This window comes from Manis javanica, chromosome 2 (genome assembly GCF_040802235.1).
Source record: "Manis javanica isolate MJ-LG chromosome 2, MJ_LKY, whole genome shotgun sequence".
NCBI lineage: Eukaryota > Metazoa > Chordata > Mammalia > Pholidota > Manidae > Manis > Manis javanica.
The window spans coordinates 98,306,070-98,320,800 of NC_133157.1; the positions used below are offsets into that span (position 1 = coordinate 98,306,070).

The following is a 14,731-nucleotide window of genomic DNA, read 5'->3' on the forward strand; positions in this document are numbered from 1 at the left end:
TTTTATCCATTCAATGACTCTATCTTTTGATTGGTACATTCTGAGCATTTACATGTAGGGTGGTTTTTGATAGGTATGTACTTATTGCCATTGCAGGCTTTAGATTTGTGGTTACCAAAGGTTCAAGGATAACTTCCTTACTATCTAAGAGTTTAAGTTAACTCACTTAGTATGCTATTACAAACACAGTCTAAAGGTTCTTTTGTTCCCTCTCCTTTTTTCCTTCTCCATTCATTATATATTAAGTATCATATTCTGTACTCTTTGTCTATTCCTTTTTATTACCTCTGGTGACAGCTACTTAACCTTAGGAACACTTCTGTCTATAGCAGCCCCTCCAAAATACACTGTAGAGATGGTTTGTGGGAGTTAAATTCTCTCAGCTTTTGCTTATCTGAAAATTGTTTAATCCCTCCTTCAAATTTAAATGATAATCTTGCTGGATAAAGTATTCTTGACTTAAGGACCTTCTGCTCCATTTCATTAAATGTACCATGCCACTCCCTTCTGGCCTGTAACGTTTCAGCTGAGAAGTCTGATGATAGCCTGATGAGTTTTCCTTTGTATGTGGTCTTATTTGTCTCTCTGTCTGCTTTTAATCATCTGTCCTTATCCTTGATCTTTGCCATTTTAATTATTATATGTCTTGTTGTCTTCCTTGTGTCCCTTGTGTTGGGAGACCTGTGCACCTCCATGGACCAAGAGACTATCTCCTTCCCCAGATTAGGGAAGTTTTCAGCAATTACTTCTTCAGAGACACTTTCTGTCCCTTTTTCTCTCTTCTTCTTCTTCTTCTTCTGGTACCCCTATAATATGGATATTGTTCTATTTGGATTGGTTAGCAGTTTTCTCAGTTTTCTTTCATTACTAGAGGTCCTGTCTTTTCTCTTTGCCTCAGCTTCTTTGTATACCTCTTCCCTACTTTCTATTTTATTTATCGTCTCCTCCATCATATCTCATCTGCTTTTAATACCCTCCATTGTGCTCTTCAATGATTGGATCTCCATCCTAAAATTGTTCCTGAGTTCTTGAATATTTTTCTGTACCTTCATGAGCATGTTCATCATTTTCATTTTGAACTCATTTTCAGGAAGATTTATTCAGTCTCACTCGGTCTTTTCTCTGGTGTTGAGATTTTGCTTTGAATCAAGTTCCTTTGATGTTTCATATTTGTATGTGCCACCCTCTAGTAACCATTAGCTCTACTCTCTGGAGCTGCTCAACCCCTGGAGCAATGTCAGGAGTTGCTGGAGAGTGGTGCTCATTTTTGAGGGGAGGAAAGAGCTGTTTTCTGCTTCCCGGGTGTTATGCCTGTCTCCACTGACAGAACCAGTGGGCCGAACACACAGGTATAAGCCTCTGTGCTTTGTGTTTGTACCTGTTATAGGTGGGGCTTCCCTCTATCTGGCCTGATGTCAGGACAGGGGCTGCCAGTTTGCAAGCCAGGTGCAGGCTAGCCGGGAGGAAGACACAGCAGGCTGTGTATCACAGTGGGGGGCCTTGGAGCTGCATACCCAGCCAGGGGAATGGAGCACTTGAAAATCATTTACGTTCCCAACCTGCTGGGCAGAGTGCACCCAGAAAATTTTGTCTTCCTGTTCTTTCTCCTGAGTAGTAAGTTCTGTGTAATCCTTGCCCCTTTAGTATGCCCCTCACTGTTAGGAAGGCTCTCAGACTGCCCAACCAAATCAGCTGGATATGAATTCCTGTTTTCCACAGCATCCATATCTCCATCTCTCCAGGTATTCTGCCTGTTTTAGCTTTCCAACCCCACTAATCACAGAGCACCACGCAATGCAGGTTCGTGCTCCCAGAGCAGATCTCCAGGGCTAGGTGTTCAGCAGTCCCAGGCCTCCACTCCCTCCCCGCTCTGTTTCTTTTCCTCCCACCAGTGAGCTTGGGTGGCGGAAGGGCTTGGGTCCTGCCGGGTCACAACTTTGGTATGTTACCCTGCTTGGTGAGGTCTGTTCTTTTCTCCAGGTGTATGCAGTTTGGTGGATCCTTCTTTTCTGTTGCTCTTTCAGGATTAGTTGTATTAATTATATTTTCATATTACATGTGGTTTTAGGAGGAGTTCTCTGTCTCGCCTCTCATGCTGCCATCTTTAATCCAATCCCTTTCCTTTCATTAATATACAAAATCATGATAACAATTAATATACAAACCTCATGATAGCAAAATCATGATAACAATTAATATACAAACCTCACAAGGTTTGCATGAGGATTAAGAGCATTAAAAGGGGAAATTGATTGTAACACATGCATTTTAGGACACTTTAACACACCGCTCACATCAATAGACAGATCAACCACAAAGAAAATAAATAAGGAAGCAGAGGCACTGAACACTACCACAGATCAGATGGACCTAACAGACATCTACAGACCACTCCATCAAAAGCAACAGGATACTCATTCTTCTCAAGGGTACGTGGGATGTTATCCAGGATAGTCACATACTAGGCCACAAGAAGCAGCTCAACAAATTTAAAAAGATTGAAATTGTATCAGGCAGCTTCTCAGACCACATGGTATGAAATTAGCAATAAATTACACAAGGAAAACAGAAAACCCTACAAACACATGAAGACTAAACAACATCTTTTTAAGTAATCAGTGGATCAATGAACAACTCAAAACATAAATCAATCAATACATGGAAACAAATGAAAACAAAAACACAACAGCCCAAAATCAGTGGGAGGCAGTGAAGGCAGTTCTAAGGGGAAAGCACATTGCAATACAGGCTTTCCTCAAGAAACAAGAGTAATCTGAAATAAATTGTCTAAAAATAACAGTTAAAGAAACTAGAAAAAGAAGAACAAATAAAGCCCAAGGTTTGTTGAAGGAGGGACATAATAAAGATTAGAGCAGAAATAAATCAAATAGAGAAGAATAAAACAATAGAAACAATCAATGTAAGCAGGAGCTGGGTATTTGGGAAAATAAACAAAATAGATAAACCTCTAGTTAGATTTACCAAGAAAACAAGAGAATGGTCAGACATAAATATAATCAGAAATGAAGAGGAATAATCACAATGGATACCACAGAAATACAAAGAATTATCAGAGAATACTATGAAAAATTATTTGCGAATAAATTGGACAACCTAGAAGAAATGGACAACTTCCTAAAAACATACAACCTTCGGAGACTGACCCAGGAAGAAACAGATAATCTGAACAGATCAATTACCAGCAATGAAATATTCATAATAAAAAAAACTCCCCAAAACAAAACTCCAGGTCCAGATGGCTTTACAGCTAAATTCTGCCAAACATTTAAAGAAGAGTTAATACCCATCCTTTTTGAAGTATTCCAAAAACTAGCAGAGGAGGGAATACTTGCAAACTCATTTTATGAGGCCAGCAGCACTCTAATACCAAAATCATACAAAGATACCACAAAAAAAGAAAATTATAGACCAATATCCCTGATGAACATAGATGGATTTTTGCAGAGAAAAATTAATTAAAAAAATACATCAAAAAGACCATCCATCATGACCAAGTGGGATGGAAGCATTAATTTGTTAATTAATCAATATCATGTATTACATTAACAAAAAGGAAGATAAAGACCACATGATCATCTCAATAGATGCTGAAAAAGCATTTGACGAAATTCAATGTCCATTCATGATAAAAACTCTCAATGAACTGGGTATAGAGCATATACTTCAACATAATAAAGGCCATATATGACAAACCCATAGCCAATATCATACTTAATAGCAAAAAACTTAAAGTTTTTCCTCTAAGATCAGGAACAAGATAGGATGCCCACTCTCAGCACTTTGATTCAGCATAGGACTGGAGTCCTAGCCACGGCAATCAGACAACACAAAGAAATAAAAGGCATCCAGATTGGCAAGGAAGAAGTTAAACTGTCCCTTTTGCAGATAACATGATATTGTACATAAAGAACCCTAAAGAATCCACTCCAAAACTAGTAGATCTAATATCTGAATTCAGAAAAGTTGCAGGATACAAAATTAATACACAGAAATCTGCTGCATTTTTATATACTAACAGCAATAGTGACCTTATTAGAATTAGAAAGAGAAAAAATTTTAAATCCTATTAATTAAAAAAATAAAACACCAAGCACATTTTAACATGAATTGCATGTTTTTATAAAAAGTAACCATATTTTCCAAGATAAGAAAAATTTTAGTGACAAGAATGGCTTTGCTTCACATTTTTATGAATCTCTTTAATGTGTGGCTTAATGAAAGATAGCTAGATTCTTTATGGTTGAATTATATAAAGAAAATAGGACTTAGGAGAAGAATTTAATAGTCTTTTTGGATAATTGTGGATATTCCTCTCTGATACTACAAAAAATTTGACAAGTAGTTGTCTCTTAGAGGTTAGTTACAATGAGAAATCTAAAACTATATCAAGGAATCTTTTGTACTCTGTTTTTTATGTCTGTGTCTACACAAAACACAGACACACAGACACACAAATGCACCCATTTATCCATCCATTGCCTATCTTGCACTTTGAATGGATCTTTTTCCATTAATTATTGTTCAATGTCCTATATTGGTCATTTGGAAAGTACTGTTTCACTGTCATCAGAGCTTCCATATGTCAACATATCTCATCATCCAATATCAAAAAAGTCACATTCATTAATCACTGCATTACAGTCTCATCAGAGAAGTTTTTAAGCTATCAAGCTCATGATGGTGAACATGTTTTCCAAATTTTTGAATTTCCGTGTAAAGCTAAATTTTCTCATTGGCAACAGATACTGTTAGTTGTTTTGTTTGAAGTGTTAGGCTCACTTCGTTCACTTTGGAGAAATACTTGTCAGTTCCCAAGTCAGAGTAACACTAGTTTGTCAATTTTTCTTTCCTGGGAAAATGGTGTTCCACAGTAAAGCAACTAGTTCAGCTTGCAACTCAGCCACACAAGTGTTTTTCTCCAAGACTACCATCCTACTTTTGTCTATTTCCATATTGCAGAAGTGCATGTGTTCTTGACGTTTCTTCACACAAAATATAAGAAATATTTTCAACTCAGTGTTGACATGTATTAAATTAATACTTCTTACTACTTTACCAATGATATTCCTAAATCAATTTTTTAAAACACTGGGAGCGTGTGGCAGCAATCCATGACCACTAAGATAATTTTGTGCCATCCTCTTGATGCCTGCCTGCTAAGGGCATGTCTGCCGTGTTACTATGGCTTTTCGCCATCAGTGCAAATGTGAACCCAGTAAAAAAGACGAAGGACATGTAACATTACTATGCAGATTGTTTTAAATCTTGGGACCCCTGAAAAGGTCTTGAAGATTTCCTGAAGTATGGGAACCACACTTTTGAGAATTGCTGAATTAGAATAGGAAGAACATATCTCATAAAAACGGTCATATAATGAATTTAGCATGTATATAATAACCTTATTAAAATAGAGAGTACAGAGTAAGTGCCCTGAGAAGCAGAGTAGAAGAGGAGAAAGATTGGTGGGATTTCTCAGGGCAGGAGACAGGATTTTAGATGGGCCTTCAAGGCTTGGTACAAAGAGTGTGAAGAAAGTGGTGTAAGGGAAAGGCTTGCTCAAAACCTACTACTGAAGATTAAGACTTTGAGCACTGAGATCTTGTGGAAATGAAAAGGCAAATAAGGAATAAAGCCAGGCTTTTGTTCCCTCTGTGCATAAGAGTAGGTGATGTGTAAATCTACGTTTTGTCAACACTCTTTAGGCTGTGACGGTGTGGTGCGTGGAGGTGGGGGAAGCTAGTAGTCACGACTGTAAGGAAAAGCTCCTTTACTGAAGATACAGTTATATCCTTGAATCTGTCTATAGATTAAACAACCACTGGAAAAGGAGCACGGCAGTGGGAGAAGTAGTTTTGCCGAGATATTTGTTATCATTTGCCAAGTCCATGTGTGGCAAGAGAAACTGGTGGCTCAGAAAAATCACACAGATCTGAAACAACTCAGAGGAAAAGGCTTTTGTTGAAAACACCTCTCGGACACATCGTTATAGTAGTCCCCAGGCAAGGAGGGTACCGAGTCTCCTGAATTCAGGAGCATGACTGCCTGGCTGCCCGCGAGCTCCGCAGGGCGCCAGTCCCGGCAATCACCCGCTTCCGCGGCCCTTCGCAATCGCACTAAGCCGGGCCTCCTGCGCTTGCCGTAACGCGGCCTGTACCACTGCATTCTGAGGGGGGATTCGGCCGCGGCAGAAGACAGAGCCGGGAGGGTGTAGGTCGGAGAAAGCCGGGGGCTGCGGAGGACCGTGGTGGTGCGAATTCCGTAACCAGCCCCTTCTCCCATTTCCGCCTCCCACCGCTCTGTGCCGCCCGCGGCCGGGCCTCGCTGTGTTTCCCGCAGCGGCAGGTGAGCGCCCGGCGCGGGCTCCGCGCCACCGGCCTGCACCCCCGTGTCTGTGGGCGGGTGGCGGCGGCCGGCCGGGGAGGCGGCCTCGGCACACAGTAATGGCAGCGCTGTGAGCAGGGAACGCGAGCTGACAGCCGCCGCCGCCCACCTTCCTCGCCGGGGGCTTCGTCCTTCACTCCTTCGGGCTGCCTCCCCCTCCCCTTGCCCCCTGTCCCCGTCCCGCTTCTGCAGAAGGTAACCCCGCCGAGGGTCGGGGAGCCGGGCTGCAGCGGCCGGGAAACTTCCCTTCCCGGTTACTGGGTGGCGGGCCCGGGGCGGAGGAAAGGAGTTGCGGGCGAGGAGGGGGAGGGGGCGGGGATGGAGGGGGACAGCCTGGGCAGGTGGTGTCCTGTGAGTGGCCCCAGCTCGCCGGAGTGCTGGCCCCTCAGCCCGGTCACCCACTGGACTGGATTTCGGGCCTTCCCAATCCGGCCCTGGCCGCCCCTCCCTCGGCCCCATTTTCCTTCGAAGGAGGGAAGGTGAGAGTGCGTGTACTTATCTGTTCACTTACGTGCCCACGCGATACACAACTCTTGTGTGTTTGGGTCTGTTGAGTGTGTGTGGGGGGGTGGGGGTGGGGGGGGCATTAATCTCTTACATCCTTACCACGAGTATTTTCACTTTTGTTTCCGCAGACAGTGAAGATTGATAGCTTGGGGAGGAGGATCCTACGTGCTTGCTAGACCTGTCTCTACACTTAGGGTCTGGTGAAATGAGATCCTTAGACTCTTTAGAGCACTCGCACACTAGGCAGTCTGGACCGTTCCCCACCTCCCCACCAGTACGTGCATGTAAATAAAACATCTGTGAATTGCAGACTGTTATTGTTAAATCCTCCCCTTCCCCCCGTAGATTACTATTACTAGTCGAATGGCAGTACCTTACAAGTTTAAATTTTCAAACAATAAGATATGTAGTATTAACATTCGCTGTAGACTCTGACTTTACAATATAATAGTCTTTGAGCTAAACCTGTCCCAAACCTACATTTATAGTAAAATATGGTAAATAATCACTATTTTAATTGACTACTGACTATGGAATAGACATTTAAAAACACTAGAAGGACTGACTGTTCCTTACCCTTTAGAAACTCACGTTCCTTTCCAAGACAGGCAAATGGACAAATTGGTTATACTTTGCCTCCCCTGCCCAAGTACAGTGTTTGGAAGACCCCTCAGGAGTCACAGATTAAATAACAGATGTACACACTGTTTTGAGTTTTTTTCCTAGATGCTGTTTAGAAGTAGAGGGAACATTTCTACAGTGTGCAGGCACGTAGTGTGTGAAAAATACTTTTCTATGTATCTGAATGTTCAGTTGCATTTGAAATAGTCTTATTTCACTCTCTGCCCTCTCTGGAGGTTTTCAGTGTTTTAAAAATGTGAAGATAGTTTACCATGTCTCTTATCCTCACCAGTCTGTCACTAAATTAAATGTGGACCTTTAAGTCATTATGCTTTACCTTTCAGTTAAATACTGCTTAAGCATCTGGTTCATGTGCCCGGTATTAAGGATACAACATTAAAACACATGAAATGCTTACCCTCCTGGAGCTTCAAATTCTGGTGAAGGAGGGAGAGACAGACAACATAATTTCAGAGAATTGTAAGTGCTCTGAAGGAAATAGGGAGTTGTGGTGGTGACTGGAAAAAGACCCCTTCAGATGCTGTGGTCAGTAAAAGACTTGTCTGATCTGTGATCTGGTATTTGAAAATTGAGGATTTAGGCTTTGGAAGTTTGAGAGAAGTGTAATTTTGTCTGAGGGAACAGCAAAAGGAAATGCCCAGAGGTGGTATCAAGCTTGGATTCCGCAAGCTGAAAGAAGCTCAGTGAAGGTGGATCCCAGTCAAAGATAAAGGTTTGGTGGTAGCCAGGGGCCAGGTCATGTGAGGCCTTATTCAGAGTTTGGCTTTTATTCTTAAAGTGTATGGAAAAGCTATTGGAATTTTTGTATAGGTGTGACTGAGGTCTGATTTGCAACCTGACTGTGGAAGAGACTGGAGAAGAGAAGAGCAGGGGAACCAGTGAGGAGGCAGTGGCATATTTGAGTAAAGCAGTGACTGGATGTTAGAGACATTCAAAAAGATTTTTGAAATGTATTTTGTAGTTACAGGTACTTACTGAACTTCTAGTTTGGATGGGAGTGCAGTTGGTTGGGACATGTGACTTGTAGATTTTGAGCTTCATCTGGAGGATGGTGATGCCATGTATTGAGATGGGGAAGAGGTGATGGAAGCACTTGTATGGGGGTAAGGTTGGATTGGACATGTTCAATGGGACCTATTAGATGTTCGAATGGAAGTGAGATGTAGGCAATTGGATATACAAGTCTGGAATTTAGGGGAGCAGTTAAGGAGTCATTCAACAGATATTTCTCAAGCACCAGCTGTGGACTAGGCAGTGGTGATATAATAGTGAAAAAACAAGACAAAAATCTGTGCTTTAATGGGACTTAAATTCTAGTGAGGAGAAAAAGATGGGGTTGAGGAGTTTTTATCTGTTGAGCTTTTATCTGTTGGTTTCTCTAAGTTTTTAATAAAAACCACTCTCATGGTTCAAAGTTTAGAATGTGTCTGATGGGATATAGATTGAGAATCCCCCCTAGTTCTTGTCCCATGTCATTCAGTTTTCAAGTCAACAATTTCTTATATCTCTTTCCAAAGATACATTATATGCACATAAGAGCAAATATGTATGTGTTCTCCCCACTTGGCACAATGGTAGCATACTTGGCTTAGTTTGACATCTTGTAATTTTTACTGTACTAAATAGAGTTTAAAAGTTATGAAACAGGATGAGACCACCTAAAGAAAATGTAGAAAGAAACCCTGGGCAGTGTAACATCTGTTTAGGTCCTTGCCTTCTAAGTTTTCAAGAATCAAAGGAACTGCACTACAGATGTGGAACTGTTTTTAGAGCTGTCACTTTTTGTGAGACTTTTTGCAAAAGTTTGCACTGTTTCTTTTGTGTCCCACCTTTCTGCCCATTTGCTTTATTTTCTGGAAAAATATATTTGATTATGATTGAAAGCAATGTGTTCATGGATGTACTATCAGTTAAATTGATGGAAAATTGTTGTAAATTGATATAAATTGCATAACAGGCAGTAAATTGATGAAAGAATCAGCCCCTGAATCTTAATATTATGAAGACGTTTGCCTGCCGAATGTTAAATCTTGAAAAACAAGCAGAAATGTGGAATGTTATCATGAGATTTATAATAAGTTATTGATACTTGGGATATATGACTGAGTCCTCTCTCAGGAACCAGTTAATAATCAGAGTATCTGTTTAGAGTGACCTGGCTCTTTGCCTGGTTTCCATCTTAACAGTAATGTTTCTGTTAGATTGCAGATGTTAGCATAATCCTTGTGTTACTATCTTCAATGAGATTAAGAGTCATCCTATGTTACTACTTTGTTTTGGGGAAAACTTATTGGAGACACTAGAATAGTGCAGTTCCTTTGATTCTTGAAACTTTTGAGACCATGAGTAGTGTTAAGATCATGATGGTAGCATCTGCCACAACTTTCAGGGTACAATTGGACCTTGTTGATTGAGTCATCTGGAGGAGAAGAAATGGAACATTTTTTCTAAGTTGCTGTAAGCTTCATTTTTTTGAAGAACTAAAAATCTAGACTCACATTCTATACCAATTTGTACTCCTTTCTGTGTTGGTTGACATTTTGATTTTCAGTTAGCTGTCTTTAGTCAGATACTTAAATTGTTTTTTTTCTGAGATTGTTCTTGATTGAAGAACTGTTTAGGTCAGTTTGATTTCTGTGGTTATTTTTGTTATTACCTCTCATTCTTTTTTGCCTGAGATTAAAGTAAGCAGCTCAGTTCTAGATTGGAGAAATAAAATTTTTGGTAGAAAGTATTTAATAGTACTTTTTGAAGAATTAGACACTAATTACTACACATTTGACTATGAAATGTGTGCAGTGAAATGAAAAAGGATTTTCATTTATACTTCAACATTATAAGTGATGTTACTATTGTCATTTATTCATTGTGTGGTAGCCTGATTGTGTGTCAGAATTGTTTCACCAGTCAGGTTGACAGTTTATCATTTTTGTTTCTCTTACCATCTGTAAGGCCAATAATCTCTAGCACCTGGTAGAGGTCTGGAATATAGTGAAAAGTTAATAAGTATCTGTTCACTCAGAGACTTAAGTCTTATTTCAATGTAGGTTGCTTTTCAAATAATGAAATTATTGGATTTACCCTGTGTAAATATTTCTTGAATTTCTCAACTTTGTTTTAATTCCACTGAAGGAGAGAAAGTACGGGATACTTAAACAAAAGACTTTCAGAATTTTTTAAGAATAATTTTAGATTTACAGAGAAGTTGCAAAAATGGTACAGAGGGCTCAGGTATACCCTTCATCCAGGTTTCCCTAATGTTGACAACTTAAGGAACCAGAGCACAATGATTAAAACTAGGAAATTAACATTGATATAATACTATTAAGTAGACTACAGACCTTATTTGAATCTCACCAGTTACAATATTACTAACTAAAACTATGGACCTTATTAAAATCTCACCAGTTTTTCCACTAATGTTCTTTTTCTGGGCTCCTGGTTAGGTTACTAGGTTCTCGTTCCTGAGCAGCCTAGGCTCAGACGCTGCATGTACTTGTTCTGTCTCCCTGGTCTCTTATCTCTGACAGTCTTTTCTCATCTTACATGGCCTTCACATTTGTGATGAGTGTGGACAGTTGTTTCATGGAATGTCTCTCAGTTTGGGTTTGTCTGATGTTGCATGGTTAGATTGAGGTTTTACATATTTTAGCAAATATACTGCAGAAATGATGTTGAGTCCATTGTATCACAGGGTATAGGATGTCAGTATGTCTTGAGGTGATGTTAATTCTCATTTGGTTGTGTCGTGTCTGTCACATCTCTCCACATGTAAAGTTCCTATTTTTCTGTTTGTTTGTGATTACTAGATATGATGAGGAGAGTTGTTGAAACTATGCAGATATCCTGTTTTCTCAAATTTTTGTCCACTTATTTCAGCATTCATTGGTAAATCTTGCCTGTAACAATTATTATAGTGCTGTTTGCCTGATGATGATTTTGCATTTTTTTCATTTCCTTCTATGTTTATTAATTGGAATTATTCTATAATGAAGAACTGATCCTTCTCCATATTTAGTAATTTGTTTATATCAGTATTGAGTCGTAGACATTTATCTTACTCTACAGCTTACAATCTAATATAATACTGTTATTTTATCTTGCTGCTCAGATTGTTCAGCTGTGACTTTCAGGTTGGCTCTTTGTCTTTTCCATATGCCCCAGACTCTTTTCTTTAGCCGAGCACTTCCTATTTTCTGGTGCCGTAAGATATTCCAGGATAATTTTTTATTTTCTTTACTACAGTCCTGGAATCAATTACTTCTCCAAGGAGTTCTGGTTCCTTCTGGGGGAGAATGGTATTTAGAAATCAAGATGTGGGTGCCATGTGTGCTCATGGCTACCAGGATGTCATTGCTTCTGGGCCTTCTAAGTGGACATAACTAGAAGTTTATGTATGTATCTGTACATACATACATACTAATCTGTACATACATAAACAAAGGTGATTTCTAGATCTGTTTTATTTCTGTGTGTTTTCAAAACCATGAGTTCATACTGATAGACTATGATTCCAATAAAACCCTACGGATTTTATGCTAGTGGTTCCCCTTTATTTGTAACTGCTATTTTCTGACATTGAAAAGTAGAGCATACTTGTCTAATAGGTTATGCTAATCATATAAGTAGTATGAAATTACCAAAGTGATGAATAATGTGACAAGAAAAAGATCCCTAAGTAGTCCTTAACCTTAAGAAGAATTTTAAGCTATTTGAAAAATTTTTATTTGGTTAAAGTCTATATGAACCAAAAACAATGACATTTTTTTCTTCATAGTTGTATCATTTTGATTAGTAAGCATCAATTTGAAGTTTTTAGAGAGCACTTTGCACTGATACTCAGATTCTTTCTCTTGCATTAGAGCTTTGTTGTCCATGTGATCTAAAGTTTGAACACTTAAAGACAGTCCTTTTTTTTATATGTATATATTTTTAATGTGGTAAACATGCATAATACCATTTTACCATTTTTAAGTGTACAGTTCATTGGCAGTAATTGTGCTCAACCATGCCTTCATAATCATCACTGCTATCTATTTCCAGAACTTTTTTATTTCCCCAGATAGAAACTGCAGCAATTATTCAGTAACTCCCCAGTTCCCTTCCTTCCAGCATCTAGTGACCTCTAATCTACTTTTGGTTCTTACTAATTTGCCTCTTTTAGGTCAGAATGTTTAGGATTATATGGTATTTTGCCCTTTTTCATGTGATTTATTTGATTTGATGTAATGTCTTCAAGGTTCATCCATATTATAGCATGTATCAGAACTTACTCCTTTTTTATGACTGAATACTATTCTATGTTATATATATATATATATATATATATATATATATATATATATATATATATATATATATATATATATGACACTTAAATTGTTTCCACCTTTTAGCTTTTGTGAACAGTGCTGCAGTGAACATTGGAGCACTATCTTTTCCATTTCCTGCTGTCAGTTCCTTTGGCTACATACCTAGAAGTGCAGTTGTTGGACTCATGGTATTTCTATGTTTAGCTTTTTGGGGACCTGTTTAGCTGTTTTGCACAGTGGCTGCACCATTTTACATTCCCACCAGCAGTGCACAAGGGTTCTAATTTCTCCATATCCTTGCCAGCACTTGTTATTTTTCATTTTTTGTTTGTTTTGATAATAGCCATCTTACTGGGTGTGAAGTGGTAACTCATTTAGGATTATATTTCCCTAATGATTTGTGATCCTGAGCATCTTTCTGTGTGCTTATTGGCAATTTGTGTATCTTCTTTGGAGACATGTCTGTTCAAGCCCTTTGCCCATTTTTAAATTGTTTTTGTTGTTGTTAAGGTAGTTATTTACTCTGGATATTAATTTCTTATCAGATATATGATAGCAGATATTCTCTCTCATTCTTTGGGTTGTCTTTTCACTCTCTTAATAGTGTTCTTTGATGCATGAAAGTTTTATATTTTGATGAAGACTAGTTTATCTGTGTTTTCTTTTGTTGCCTCTGCTTTTGGTATCATATCCAAGAAATCATTGCTAAATCCAGTGTCAGAAAGCTTTTTCCCTGTGTCTTCTAAGAGTTGTTTGTTTTAGCTCTTAAGCATAGGTCTTTGATCCATTTTGATTGGATTTTTGTGTTCAGTTTAAGTAAGGATGGTATATTTCACATGGAGTATCAGTAGATATCTTTATGTTGACACTACAGAGATAAGATATCTCCAAACTTTGACTAGCTTGGCAGTTAATTGTTAGAGGGCTGAAAATAGAGCAGTTACAAAGAAGGTAGTAAAGGATGAAGGAAATTGTGTGGCATTATGATATGAAAGGAATTGTATTTTTTCCTATCTGAAACAGACAAATATTAAATAAGCTGCTTATGAGAAAAATGGAGTGAAAGAGAAAGACTTTTAATAGGTAATATGGCAATAAAATATGAGGAAGAGTGGAGGCATAAAGATTTCAGCAATAGTACAGTTTGGGTCTTCATTAGATTCAAAAATATGGATGGAAATGTTACAGAAAAGAGTCGAAAACAATGCAACCTCATTTCAACATTGTTCAGCAAACTTGAGGTATATTTACAAATACTGTCTTTTTATACTATTTTTATGTTGTGCAGCTGGAGAAAATGCAGTAGCAACTACCCTAGGATCACACTGTCATTGATTGACAGAGCCAGTTTAGAGCATTAGTTTCCTGATGCACAGCCTTTTCATTTTAGGGGCCAGTGATTTTTTCATTTTTCCTTTCTTTTATGTTTTGATATCTAACAAACTTCCAGAGCTACCATAAGATCCTCAACTTTTTGGGTGGAACCTCATTCTTCTGGAGGACTGCTTTATCATACATCCATTTCCTGTGAGCCAATGCTGATTTCTGCAGTGGCAAATAGTAAAAATGCAGCAGAGGGCAGTGGGGTTAAGAGCTTCACAATGAAGTCAGATGAGTCTGGGTTCAGGTTCTGGGTTTGCTAGGTAATAGTTGTGTCTATTTAACCCTGATTTTCCAAGTGTCATCTCTACATCTGAAACAGGGAGATAATAGTAGCCACCCTAGGGTCTTCCTAAGAAATTAATGAGTTAATGTATAGTATCTGGAATGTATGTGGGTAATAAAAGTTTGCTACTACACTGTTATAATGATGGGAAAAAATGGGTAGAATACGTCCTACTCAAAGAGTCCCTTCTGTGGGAAAAAAG

At 38.8% G+C, this 14,731-nt stretch overlaps 1 protein-coding gene across 7 annotated transcripts in view; it reads left to right on the plus strand.

Annotated features, from left to right (window-relative positions):
• The first annotated feature begins 6,202 nt into the window (after window positions 1–6,202).
• CUL2 (cullin 2) overlaps window positions 6,203–14,731 on the plus strand; it is a 98,629-nt gene continuing 90,100 nt past the window's right edge. For 2 of the 7 annotated variants that reach the window (XM_073228936.1, XM_037010338.2), the window contains exon 1: window positions 6,427–6,597. The gene's annotated coding sequence lies outside the window, so the exon portion shown is untranslated. Of the gene's footprint in view, window positions 6,364–6,426; window positions 6,598–6,732; window positions 6,882–7,037; window positions 7,184–7,874; window positions 8,011–14,731 lie in introns of those variants that run through there. The other 5 variants (XM_073228937.1, XM_073228939.1, XM_073228941.1 and 2 more) reach the window with 5 other exon arrangements.